Raw genomic sequence first — 10,941 nt, 5'->3', positions numbered from 1 at the left:
CCCACACGTATATCGTGAGGTTCTCGATCTTTGATTTTTGCTGTACCGGTAGCTATATAAATTGCGTTATTTTGACATTTTTCCATTATTCCCTGTACTTACCCACGATGAGAAGGGAGCGAAAACGTTCGGTTACCAAAATCAATAATTAATTGGCTTACTTGAGTGTGTGGATTGTGTCGGTGCTGTCACCTTTTCTTATTATTACTAGTCAACTTTTTTATTTTTTGGTCATTTGTTTTCACCTCTAGATCTCGCATACGATTAATTTTTAGATTATCGATCGGGTGACGAGAAACATAGAAATAAAAATGTGTGGCATAAGGCCACCCTTTGTTAATTCATTGTTTAACGTCCTTTTTTTCGCGAAAAGGTACGCGGGAGGGCGGAAAAAAAACAAAAGCCCATTCCAAAAACTGGAAACCCCAATCAAACATTTTGACCAGTAAAGCATGTGATATATACAAATATTTCTGGGTCTAACGGCACTTGCAAGCATAGAACAACACTCTTTGATGGTACATTGGAGCACATGCCTGATGAATCCAACAAAACAGGTACATAGCATGGAGTTAGCATGTCATGAATTCATTCATCTGGATTTTTACTAGGACACACACCGTACGATATTTAAAAGCCAACAAAAAAAGAAAAAGAACACAAGACAAAGGCATGCCCGGGAGGCAAGATTATAAGTCTAAGGTCATGATCGGCACACTGTGAAACTACACAATCATGTATTTAGAACTTCGCATATTATTGGTACTACTACTTTCTTGTTTTTTTTTCCGGTTGGAGGCAAAAAGGTACGCGGGCGCGGACGTTAAACAACGAAAAAAGAAAGGGTGGCCTAATGAGGCGCTAATGATTTCCATTTTCCAAGCCATATCATGTCAGTGTGGGATTTGTCCTAGCGCCTCTGGCGTTGGCAGTGGCAGCACTGTATATAGTGCATGCAGTGTTACATCAGTAGACTACGCAGTTTTTTTTTAGTATCCCCAGGAATGCCTCGTTCTGCTCTTTTCTCTCCGAAACTTTGAAATTCTCCGTGAAGTCCAAATTTGAAAGCTCAGGAATGATGCTCACTATAGCGCTGTATGGTGCAGAAACAACGGTTTGTTGTTGCTGTGTTGCATGTTCTGGAACAGGTTCTCTTCAACGCCACGAGTCGAAGTTGTCGCCTTTGGCATTTGCTTTTTACCTACTAGTATGTACCAGCCTACAAGTACTTGCAAGCAGTAGTAGCGAAGGCTATGTAGACCGAGTCAGCGGTCAGCGGTTGGTGTTCGCTATTCAGGACTTGGCTGCGGAAAAAGATTTGGTTGGAAGGAGCTACTGGTAGCTAAAATTTACATGCAAGCGAAGCGTCAGCATGTCGTGAACAAAGGTACGATAGTCGCTAGACCGGCTATGTAAAGTTAGTAGTTATGTTACCTGTACTACAAGTATAGCAGCGAAGTCAAGACGCTTGCAACGAGCTTGAAACGGCAACGTCGTTACACGTAGCAGGTCAACACAGTATGTCTTTGGAAGACGGAGTTCAACTTCGGTCAAGAAGTCCAGCAGCCACCAAGCGAACTGGCATGGCTAGCAGTGGCCTCTGACATAACGTCGAAAGTAACATTAGTTCGGTCTTCGGACCTGTCCATCGTGTCACATCATTAAGTGGCTATCCGTACACCAGGTACACCCACCGACCTGCAGTGCAGACTGGATATGAGTGCGTTTGCATACCATGCCTTCGTTATTATTATTATTTTTTTGTAAACTGTCACCAATATCGAGACGGACACAAAGCTGGCGAGCGACAGAATATGGACAAGTGCAAGACGCACTATTCTCACGCTATCTATTAGCCGACTGCGGCGTGCAGACCCTCGTCCGGAATCATTCCTGTTCGTTCAGGAGTCACTCAGTGGCACGGCAGAGAAAGCCACGAGCGATGCGGATGGCGTAGCAAGTAAGTAGGTCGGTGTTAGTGAAATGAAAAAATTAATATTATATTTTTACATCAGTGCACTCTGGCATCTATGTGCTTGTACATTGTTGTCTGGGTACACGATGTAGCTGACTTTGCCGCTGCTATGGTGTTGAATACGATCCGATATCCGCAATAAGAGTATGTCTCTTGACTCACTAGCAGCCCAGTACATGTACTAGTTGGGAGATAGTGGTGAGAAATATGTACTAGTGTATGGTGGACATGGAAATCCAGTGTGAGGTCAAGCGGCCCCTGTCACGGTGCTGGCTGGCCATGCAGCCATGAGTACGCATACGATCAACATGATTGTGCACTGTGTATGCAACGTTCTGTATGCACTAAGGAGTATGGACGCTGGCCCAGCGGTCATTCAACTGGATTTCCATGTCCACAACAGACTAATTATTATTATGTTCATTGGTTTAGGGGAAAGATGCAAACGGGTAGTTGCCATGGTTACATGTAGCTGCAAGGGTACATACTCCCCAAGAATGTTTAACTCCAGCTATGGGGTCTGCGACTCCGCGGCGGCAGAACTTCATATCACGTGACAAACTTGCACACATTGTTTGCACACCGTGCATGATAGATACAGGTTTGTACGCAACCCTGCTCTGGGTTCAACTCTCTTATGGTCATTTGTGCACTGTTTGCCAGTGTAGCCTTTTGAACCATGTCACGTGATGTGAAGTTTTGCCGTCGCAGCACTGTATAGAAGTTGTGCAGGCAGTTGTACACTCTTGGGGTTATGTACTCTTGCATGTAGTTATGGTACTTTGGTAATATAGTGTGCTTGCAAGTACTTACATACATGCACACAAACAGGTTGAGCCTGATTTCTCTGTGCTGCGCTGATGAGTCCACAAAGGACGAAACAGTTCTGTACGTAGTTTGAGTACATGCACTCGGCAATACCGGCTGATGCAAGCCCGAATGGTACAGCCGCGAGGGTGCATTGAAGCCAGTATTGCCCGGGTGTGTACTCCCAGGCGGCTATGCAGCCATGCGCATGAACAAGGTTGCTGTCACGAGTCGGGGCATGTCCCATACAATACGGTACAGATATGTAAACCTTGCTTCAAGTATTAGATTGACTTTTGCAGAAGAAGTGCTGTTTTCTCTGTTCTAAGTTGTTCTCTTGCATGCATGCAATGTGGAAATTTAATTCCCGTAGCTATGCAGAAGACGTTACTTCAGTAACGTCTGGCGCTAGCCAGGGTCCACACAGCTTTAATTTGGTGTTTGTGTGTTTGTGTCACGCCTGGCGCTATCCCGTATCTGTCCCGTACCATACCGTACCATCAAAGACAGCTGGCCACAATATTCAAATGGGGCTTTCAAGTGCAAGATCATAACGTGAAGCAACTTGGAAGAATGAGTATGAATGCGAAGTGAATCGGGGAATGCATGTAGGACGATAGTGCGGGTTTGAATCCCAGGTTTTGCCTTGAAAAAGAAATAGGAGACTCAAAAAAATTATAACATCCCTATGCTTTTTTTTGCCTAGGTCATCAAGGTGGTAAACGGTGTCGTATTACCCTCGACCGAACCTGTCTCGTACCTGTCCCGTACCTGTCCCGTACCTATCCCGTACCGTACAATCAATAACGGCTGGCCACAATGCATATTCAAATAGGGCTTTCAAATACAAGATCATAACGTGAAGCAACTTGGAAAAATTAGTATGTATGCGAAGTGTATCGGGGGATGCATGCAGGTCGATAGTGCGGGTTCGAATCCCAGGTTATGTCTAAAAACAAAAAGTAGAAACTTATAAGAATTTATAACATCCCTATGCTTTTTTTGTCTAGGTCATCAAGGCAAAAAAGCATAGCGTAGGGCTCTGAGCTTCCAAGCTCTCTCGTTGCTATGGGGGATACTTATGCATTTTGTTGTACTTATGGCCACAGTAGGAAAAGGCAATTTCCGTACCGTCGAAGCCCCATAAGTACAATAAAATGCATAAGTATCCCCCATAAGAATATCATTTCCACAGGCCATGAATGCTAGAGAACAACTTAGAACAGAGAAAACAGAACTTCTTCTTTAAAAGTTAACACCCCAGAGAAGTGTGTTTATGAACCCTACGTTAGTAACAATCGACCGCATTTACAACTGACAAAAAAAAACACGAAAATCGACAAATGAGTTTGTGTGTGGGGGGGGGGGGAGGGGGATATCATCACAGTGATTGACTGCTGCATGTATGACATGGACATCCACAAACAGCTCAAGGACATGGTTCAACCGGGTGCAAGCAGATGCCGTGTGATCTCCACAGATCATGGCCAGAGTAAGCCGTTGGAGGAAACGGACCAGCTGGTATGGAAGAGGGGATTTATCCAACACTTTCTGGATGAGATAGATAAGGAATGACTTGATGTCAATGTGGATAGCTAGAAGATCCCGTTAGCTGACCTTCTTGCCTCTTGTCAGCATGTATCTCACAAGCAACTAATGTGTGTGTGTGTATGTATGCATGGTGTGTGCGTGTGTGTGTATGCGTATGTGCATTTGTGTGTGTGTGTATGTCTGTGCGTGTGTGTGTATGTGTGTGTGTGTATGTGTGTGTGTGTGTATGTATGTGTGTGTGTATGTGTATGTATGTGTGTGGTATACACTATATGTACCCGTGCCGTGGGTATGTCTTTCCAGATCTGCTGAAGGAGGCAGTATGAAACCCCGTCCAGCCTTCAAGTTAAGCCAAAGCTAGTGGCTGATTCTCGGCCTACACACCTACGACAGCAAATAACTTGAAGAAGAGGTAGTGGAACCACCGTCGTCTTTTGAAAAGGTACTCGTACCCAAACATTGATTGTGGTTGCGCTACTGCTATCCTGCTGCTGCCGTGTTGTGATTCATGTACAAGTACGATCATAGCCAGCAATCGCATGTCATCACGTACATTAAAAATCAACATCATTTTGCGAATCGACCATTTTTTCAGCATCACTTTTCAACGAGGACGAAGCAAAGTCGGCCGAACGAAGCCCAGAGGAAGAAAATCACCCTCTCCACTTCACCATCACGATACTGACATAGATACGAGACGAAACAAGTAAAAAATCCACAAGAAAACTGTACGGCCATCTTCACGCTGACTTTGGTCTGAGAATTTCTATCACGATTAAAAATGTACGAGGAGCACTCAAAATAAGCTACAGACGTACCTTTATCACTCTCTACTCCTTTTTCAAGGCACAAAAGTCGACTCTCCACTTTCAAACCAGGAACTAGACATACCAGTGGTCCTTTTCAGCTGCTCCACGAGCGCAGGAAATGTTCACCAAGGGGCGCGGAGCAGCATCCATTCCAGAAAAAGAGCTAAAATACGAGTGAGACTGCATGCCTGAGTACATGAGTACATGCATGAGTACATGCAGAAAATAGTCGATTTCAGCGTTTCTGCTCCAAACAGCAACTTGCTTCGACTACCTACAAAGATTACACGAAAGGATCAAACAACAACCGTTTTCTTCATTTTTTTGACAGGTGGCTTCCTTGTGCTTGGCCCAGCACGCCAAAAATCACACGTAGGAGGAGTACAACAATTACAACTCTCAGATGTCCTCGATTGGTGGCCATGCAGCTGAGGGGTTTGCAGGATGGCATGCTGTACAACACAACACATGTGTACTGTGGGTTGGTGTGTATAGAGCCAAGCTACTCCATTCATCAAGCCAACCTTTCTCGGTTTCATTGCTAGAACGAGAGAGCTTGGAAGCTCAGGGCCCTACGCTATGCTTTTTTTGCCTTGATGACCTAGGCAAAAAAAGCAGGGATGTTGTAAAATTTTCATTTCTATTTTTTCAAGACATAACCTGGGATTCGAACCCGCACTATCCATGTATCGTCCTGCATGCATCCCCCGATACACTTCGCATACATACTAATTCTTCCAAGTTGATTCACATTATGATCTTGCATTTGAAAGCCCTATTTGAGTATTGTGGCCAGCTGTTTGTGGCCAGCCGTCTTTGATGGCACGATACGGTACGGGACAGGTACGGTTGAGGGTAATACGACACCGTCTACCACCTTGATGACCTAGGCAAAAAAAGCATATGAAGGGCTTCATTGCAAAACGAGATAAATCCGTTTTGACCAATTTTCAGGAACAGCGATTTTCTGTGATCAACAACTGGGTGGGTTTGGGTAAAATCTAACTTGGCAGATGAGAAGAGTAGGGTGATGTATGCAAATACAGGCTTTCTCGAAAATCAGGAGCCATCCATTTTCTGAAGCAAGGCGATTCTTCAATATGTTTGGGCCAAACCAGATATATTCGCCGGACTAATCAATATTATGAGATTAGAAAATACAAGTGCAACGACTTCACTGAGTTCGGAACTCTGAAGGAGCTCAGCAGCAGCGTCGTCCATCCCTGACGCCTCTAGCATACTGCCCTTTGCAGTTTCGAAAGCGAAAAACAACAGCTACGAAGAAAATGATACGAAAAGAACGAAATGATAAAGTAGATGTAGCTGCTACAAAGCAACAACACGAAAACACTGTACTTTGAACTCTGACATCGACATTTTGCACAGACTCAGTCTATTCGCGATGTTTGCACGTGCTGCGCCAGCACTCGCTGGCTTGTCACAGGTCACACTGGCCCGCGCGACAGGATATGTCGCACTTTGCTCAAAAACATCGGTGGTGTTTATCGCGTTTTGCAGTAGAACGTAAACTTCAACGTTGATTTTCAGTGGGATATGTCTCGTTTTGGAGAATTCTTTTTGGCCATCAGATGCAGTGATCGTACTGATTCGATTGACACCAAAAACGCCATATGCATGAGATTGGCGTTTAGCGCGTTTTGCAATGAAGCCATTCATATGGATGTTATAATTTTTTTCAATTCTCCTTTTTTTCAATGCATAACCTGGGATTCGAACCCGCACTATCGTCCTACATGCATTCCCCAATACACTTCGCATTCATACTCATTCTTCCAAGTTGCTTCACGTTATGATCTTGCATTTGAAAGCCCTATTTGAATATTGTGGCCAGCTGTTTGTGGCCAGCTGTCTTTGATGGTACGGTACGGTACGGGACAGATACGGTATAGCGCAAGGCGTGACACAAACAAACAAACAAATAAATAAATACCAAATTAAAGCTGTGTGGACCCTGGCTAGCGCCAGACGTTACTGAAGTAACGTCTTCTGCATAGCTGCGGGAATAATTTCCACTTTTATCACGCACCATGTCCTTAGTATGGTATCTTCTCCCACTGTCATCACTGGCATACAAAAATATAGTCAGTTTGTTGATATACATGTCACGTATTCACGCATTCTGTCTCTCTGTCTGTCTCTCTCTCTCTATCTCTCTCTCTCTCTCTCTCTCTCTCTCTCTCTCTCTCTCTCTCTCTCTCTCTCTCTCTCTCTCTCTGTGCATCTTTCTGTCTCTCTATCCATGTGTCTGTTGTGGTAACAGGACCCAATACCAGGATCAATGGTACGTACTCTACTTTGCCGAGCACCCGGTCCGACAGGAAGACGCTTGCCAACTTGGCGTGGCACTGCTGCCAAGTCAGACTATCGCTTTGTCATGTAATGTATCAGAGAGGCTGGAACACTGAAACCGTCAAGTTGGAGGAGCTTTGAGAACTGCAATAGAGTATACCGAAATTATCAGTAAGTTGGTGAAATCAAGGACTAGCTGTGCACTCCACTGGTCTGGCATGGTGCTGTTGCTGCTACAGTGTAGTAGTGGCGTACTGCACTGCGGTGGTTAGGCTAACAGGGTGATCCTGCTAGTTGTGTACTGCACTGCGCTGGTTAGGCTAACGTGGAGATCCTGCTCAAGACCGGTGCGCTCTTGCTAGCCTCCATGTTGCTGTTGTTCCCGGTCTGGGAATCAGCTAACAGTTATCAGCTATGCGTGGTGATCATGCGTATCAGCACGGAGTTGTGTGACAAAAGCAGTGGCATTGTCAGCAGTGTGGTACTTGTCCACTGGTTTATTTGAGTGCAGACGGTGTGTGTGGTACTTACATGTGCCGGATCATGGACTATCAGTAACACATCCAGCACCTTGGACAATCAGTTTGTTGTTGGTCAGTTGGTTTGTCATTGTCTATACCGCCAGTCATTATGAAGACTGCTTGCTTTGTTTGCCGTCACTGTGCAATTCACTGTGCACCTTACAGTTCTGCATCTTCTACTTACATTAGATACATGTAGGTGCTTGTGTGTCATATCTACTAGATGTTCTGATTTTGTCAAGTGATTCTTGCCCCCCCCCCCCCACCCCCCTCCACCCCCTTTTGCTTTCAGAATATTATTAATTTTTACAAACAAAAACTGCTGCCCCGTAGGTAGTATGTGCTGCAACAGTACGTCTATTATATTACGATTTAGAAAGTCTTGAATTATCGTTTCATAGCCCCATTCCTGAAGATCGTTGAATGACATTGTGGAATTACTCCCCTTTTTTAATCAATTTCCTTCTCAGAGTGACTCTGATTACTGCATTTTGGTGAATGGTGTGCATATCAATATTATGCTGTTTGCATAGTGCACGGTTATTCCATCACACCCTACATGATAGATGTATGGACTGGCAATAGCCATAGCAGCGTGCACTAATGTGCCTGCTGCTGCACCCTAGCATCCTGCACACTGTGGTACCACTCAAGACCGTGAATGTCATTCTGCTATTAATTCCAGTGGTACGCAGCTGCACTCAGTCTTTCACTTACTTCTCATTGTTATGTAGACCGCCCTTTCCCTAGTTATGCTTTGATCTCCTTTCAAGTCAATCATTATATTTATAATAATTATGTATGGCTACTTTTTTTACACCATTGATGCAGATCATGATTTTTAATTCAGTGACATTTCGGTCTCTTGAATACTCATATGCCGTGCGTCCAGGAGCGCTGGTTACCTTGGTAACAATCACTTACTGTGCTGTACTTGTGTGGTAACGTGTGCTAGCAGTCTATGCTGTGTATTCTGAAGGTGACTTGTCGCGGGCGAGAGAGAGAGAGAGAGAGAGAGAGAGAGAGAGAGAGAGAGAGAGAGAGAGAGCAGAGAGAGAGAGAGAGAGAGAGAGAGAGAGAGAGAGAGAGAGAGAGAGAGAGAGAGAGAGAGAGAGAGAGAGAGAGAGAGAGAGAGAGAGAGAGAGAGAGAGGTGGGGGCGTAACTACAGGTTGTATCATTGATTTATGTGTATGTTCTTGATCTATGTGTATTTTCTTGATCTATGTGTTGAAGATTGGGCCAGTAACATGTTATAAGGCCACACGTTTTTATTTCTATGATTCTCCTCACCCGCGCGCATATGCATTGTAATTATGATTCAGGTCGAGTCCGGAAAAAAAAAGAAAAGAGAAACCTGTGCTGCACTGTGGTTACCAGTCATTCACATGATTGTGCAACCTGGCCTGCTGTGCTAGCTCGACACATGATGCGAGGTCGCTAGCGCTGTATGTATGACTGTACGGTGTTTTTTTTGTTGCACACTCTACAAATAATTGTAGCTGCTCGTGCACAGAAAGTCCTACCACGAGTACTAACGTAACAGCTAGCTACATGAAGTAATTAGTTGCTATACTAACTTTGGATGCTATTTTACACGGTGTATTGGTCGATTTTAGAGCATGATTAGGTCTACAGTAAACTTATTATTATTAGACGCGACATTCCAACAGTCGGCAATCGGCTATCAAGAGTCATCTGTCCGTTAGTGGTAGTTGTCGTGAGTTGTACAGAGATGATGTGTTTCTCAGTTTTGGCCCGTGGCAGATCTGTATTACATTTGTCTGTTTTGGAAGCGTTATATATCCGTAAGTTGTCCCCTGAACTATGTGTTCAGAAGGAAAATGTTTTGTCGCTGCAGTTGTTTGGCGCTAATCCTCGTGAAAGTGTCAGGAGTGCTTCTCGTCACTGATGTTTTCATTATGTTTTAGTCGTTTCTTCACCTTCACCCTGTGTTTCACCTGTTCTGCTGAATTTAATTTTTCCCACACGTATATCGTGAGGTTCTCGATCTTTGATTTTTGCTGTACCGGTAGCTATATAAATTGCTGTATTTTGACATTTTTCCATTATTCCCTGTACTTACCCACGATGAGAAGGGAGCGAAAACGTTCGGTTACCAAAATTAATAATTAATTGGCTTACTTGAGTGTGTGGATTGTGTCGGTGCTGTCACCTTTTCTTATTATTATTAGTCAAATTTTTTTTATTTTTTGGTCATTTGTTTCCACCTCTAGATCTCGCATACGATTAATTTTTAGATTATCGATCGGGTGACGAGAAACATATAAATAAAAACGCTTGGCCTAATGAGGCGCTAATGATTTCCATTTTCCAAGCCATATCATGTCAGTGTGGGATTTGTCCTAGCCTCTGGCGTTGGCAGTGGCAGCACTGTACATGGTGCATGCAGTGTTAGATCAGTAGACTACGCAGTTTTTTTTTTTTAGTATCCTCAGGAATGCCACGTTCTGCTCTTTTCTCTCCGAAACTTTGAAATTCTCCGTGAAGTCCAAATTTGAAACCTCAGGAATGATGCTCATTATAGCGCTGTATGGTGCAGAAACAACGGTTTGTTGTTGCTGTGTTGCATGTTCTGGAACAGGTTCTCTTCAACGTCACGAGTCGAAGTTGTCGCCTTTGGCATTTGCTTTTTACCTACTAGTATGTACCATGCTACAAGTACTTGCAAGCAGTAGTAGCGAAGGCTATGTAGACCGAGTCAGCGGTCAGCGGTTGGTGTTCGCTATTCAGGACTTGGCTGCGGAAAAATATTTGTTTGGAAGGAGCTACTGGTAGCTAAAATTTACATGCAAGCGAAGCGTCAGCATGTCGTGAACAAAGGTACGCTAGTCGCTAGACCGGCTATGTAAAGTTAGTACATGTAGTTATGTTACCTGTACTACAAGTATAGCAACGAAGTCAAGACGCTTGCAACGAGCTTGAAAGTTGAAACGGCAACGTCGTTAC

At 44.1% G+C, this 10,941-nt stretch overlaps 1 long non-coding RNA gene across 1 annotated transcript; it reads left to right on the top strand.

Moving 5' to 3' along the window:
• Positions 1-1,661: 1,661 nt before the first annotated feature.
• On the top strand, positions 1,662-8,241 carry LOC135821916 (uncharacterized). The gene is made up of 3 exons (XR_010554412.1): positions 1,662-1,960; positions 4,637-4,775; positions 7,424-8,241. It is a non-coding gene; the product is annotated as an uncharacterized LOC135821916 (long non-coding RNA).
• The last annotated feature ends 2,700 nt before the right edge of the window (positions 8,242-10,941 follow it).

This window comes from Sycon ciliatum, chromosome 7 (assembly GCF_964019385.1).
Source record: "Sycon ciliatum chromosome 7, ocSycCili1.1, whole genome shotgun sequence".
In the NCBI taxonomy this organism is placed as follows: domain Eukaryota; kingdom Metazoa; phylum Porifera; class Calcarea; order Leucosolenida; family Sycettidae; genus Sycon; species Sycon ciliatum.
The sequence above is the reverse complement of the archived record's forward strand: the minus strand, read 5'-3'. Positions and strand labels throughout refer to the sequence as shown.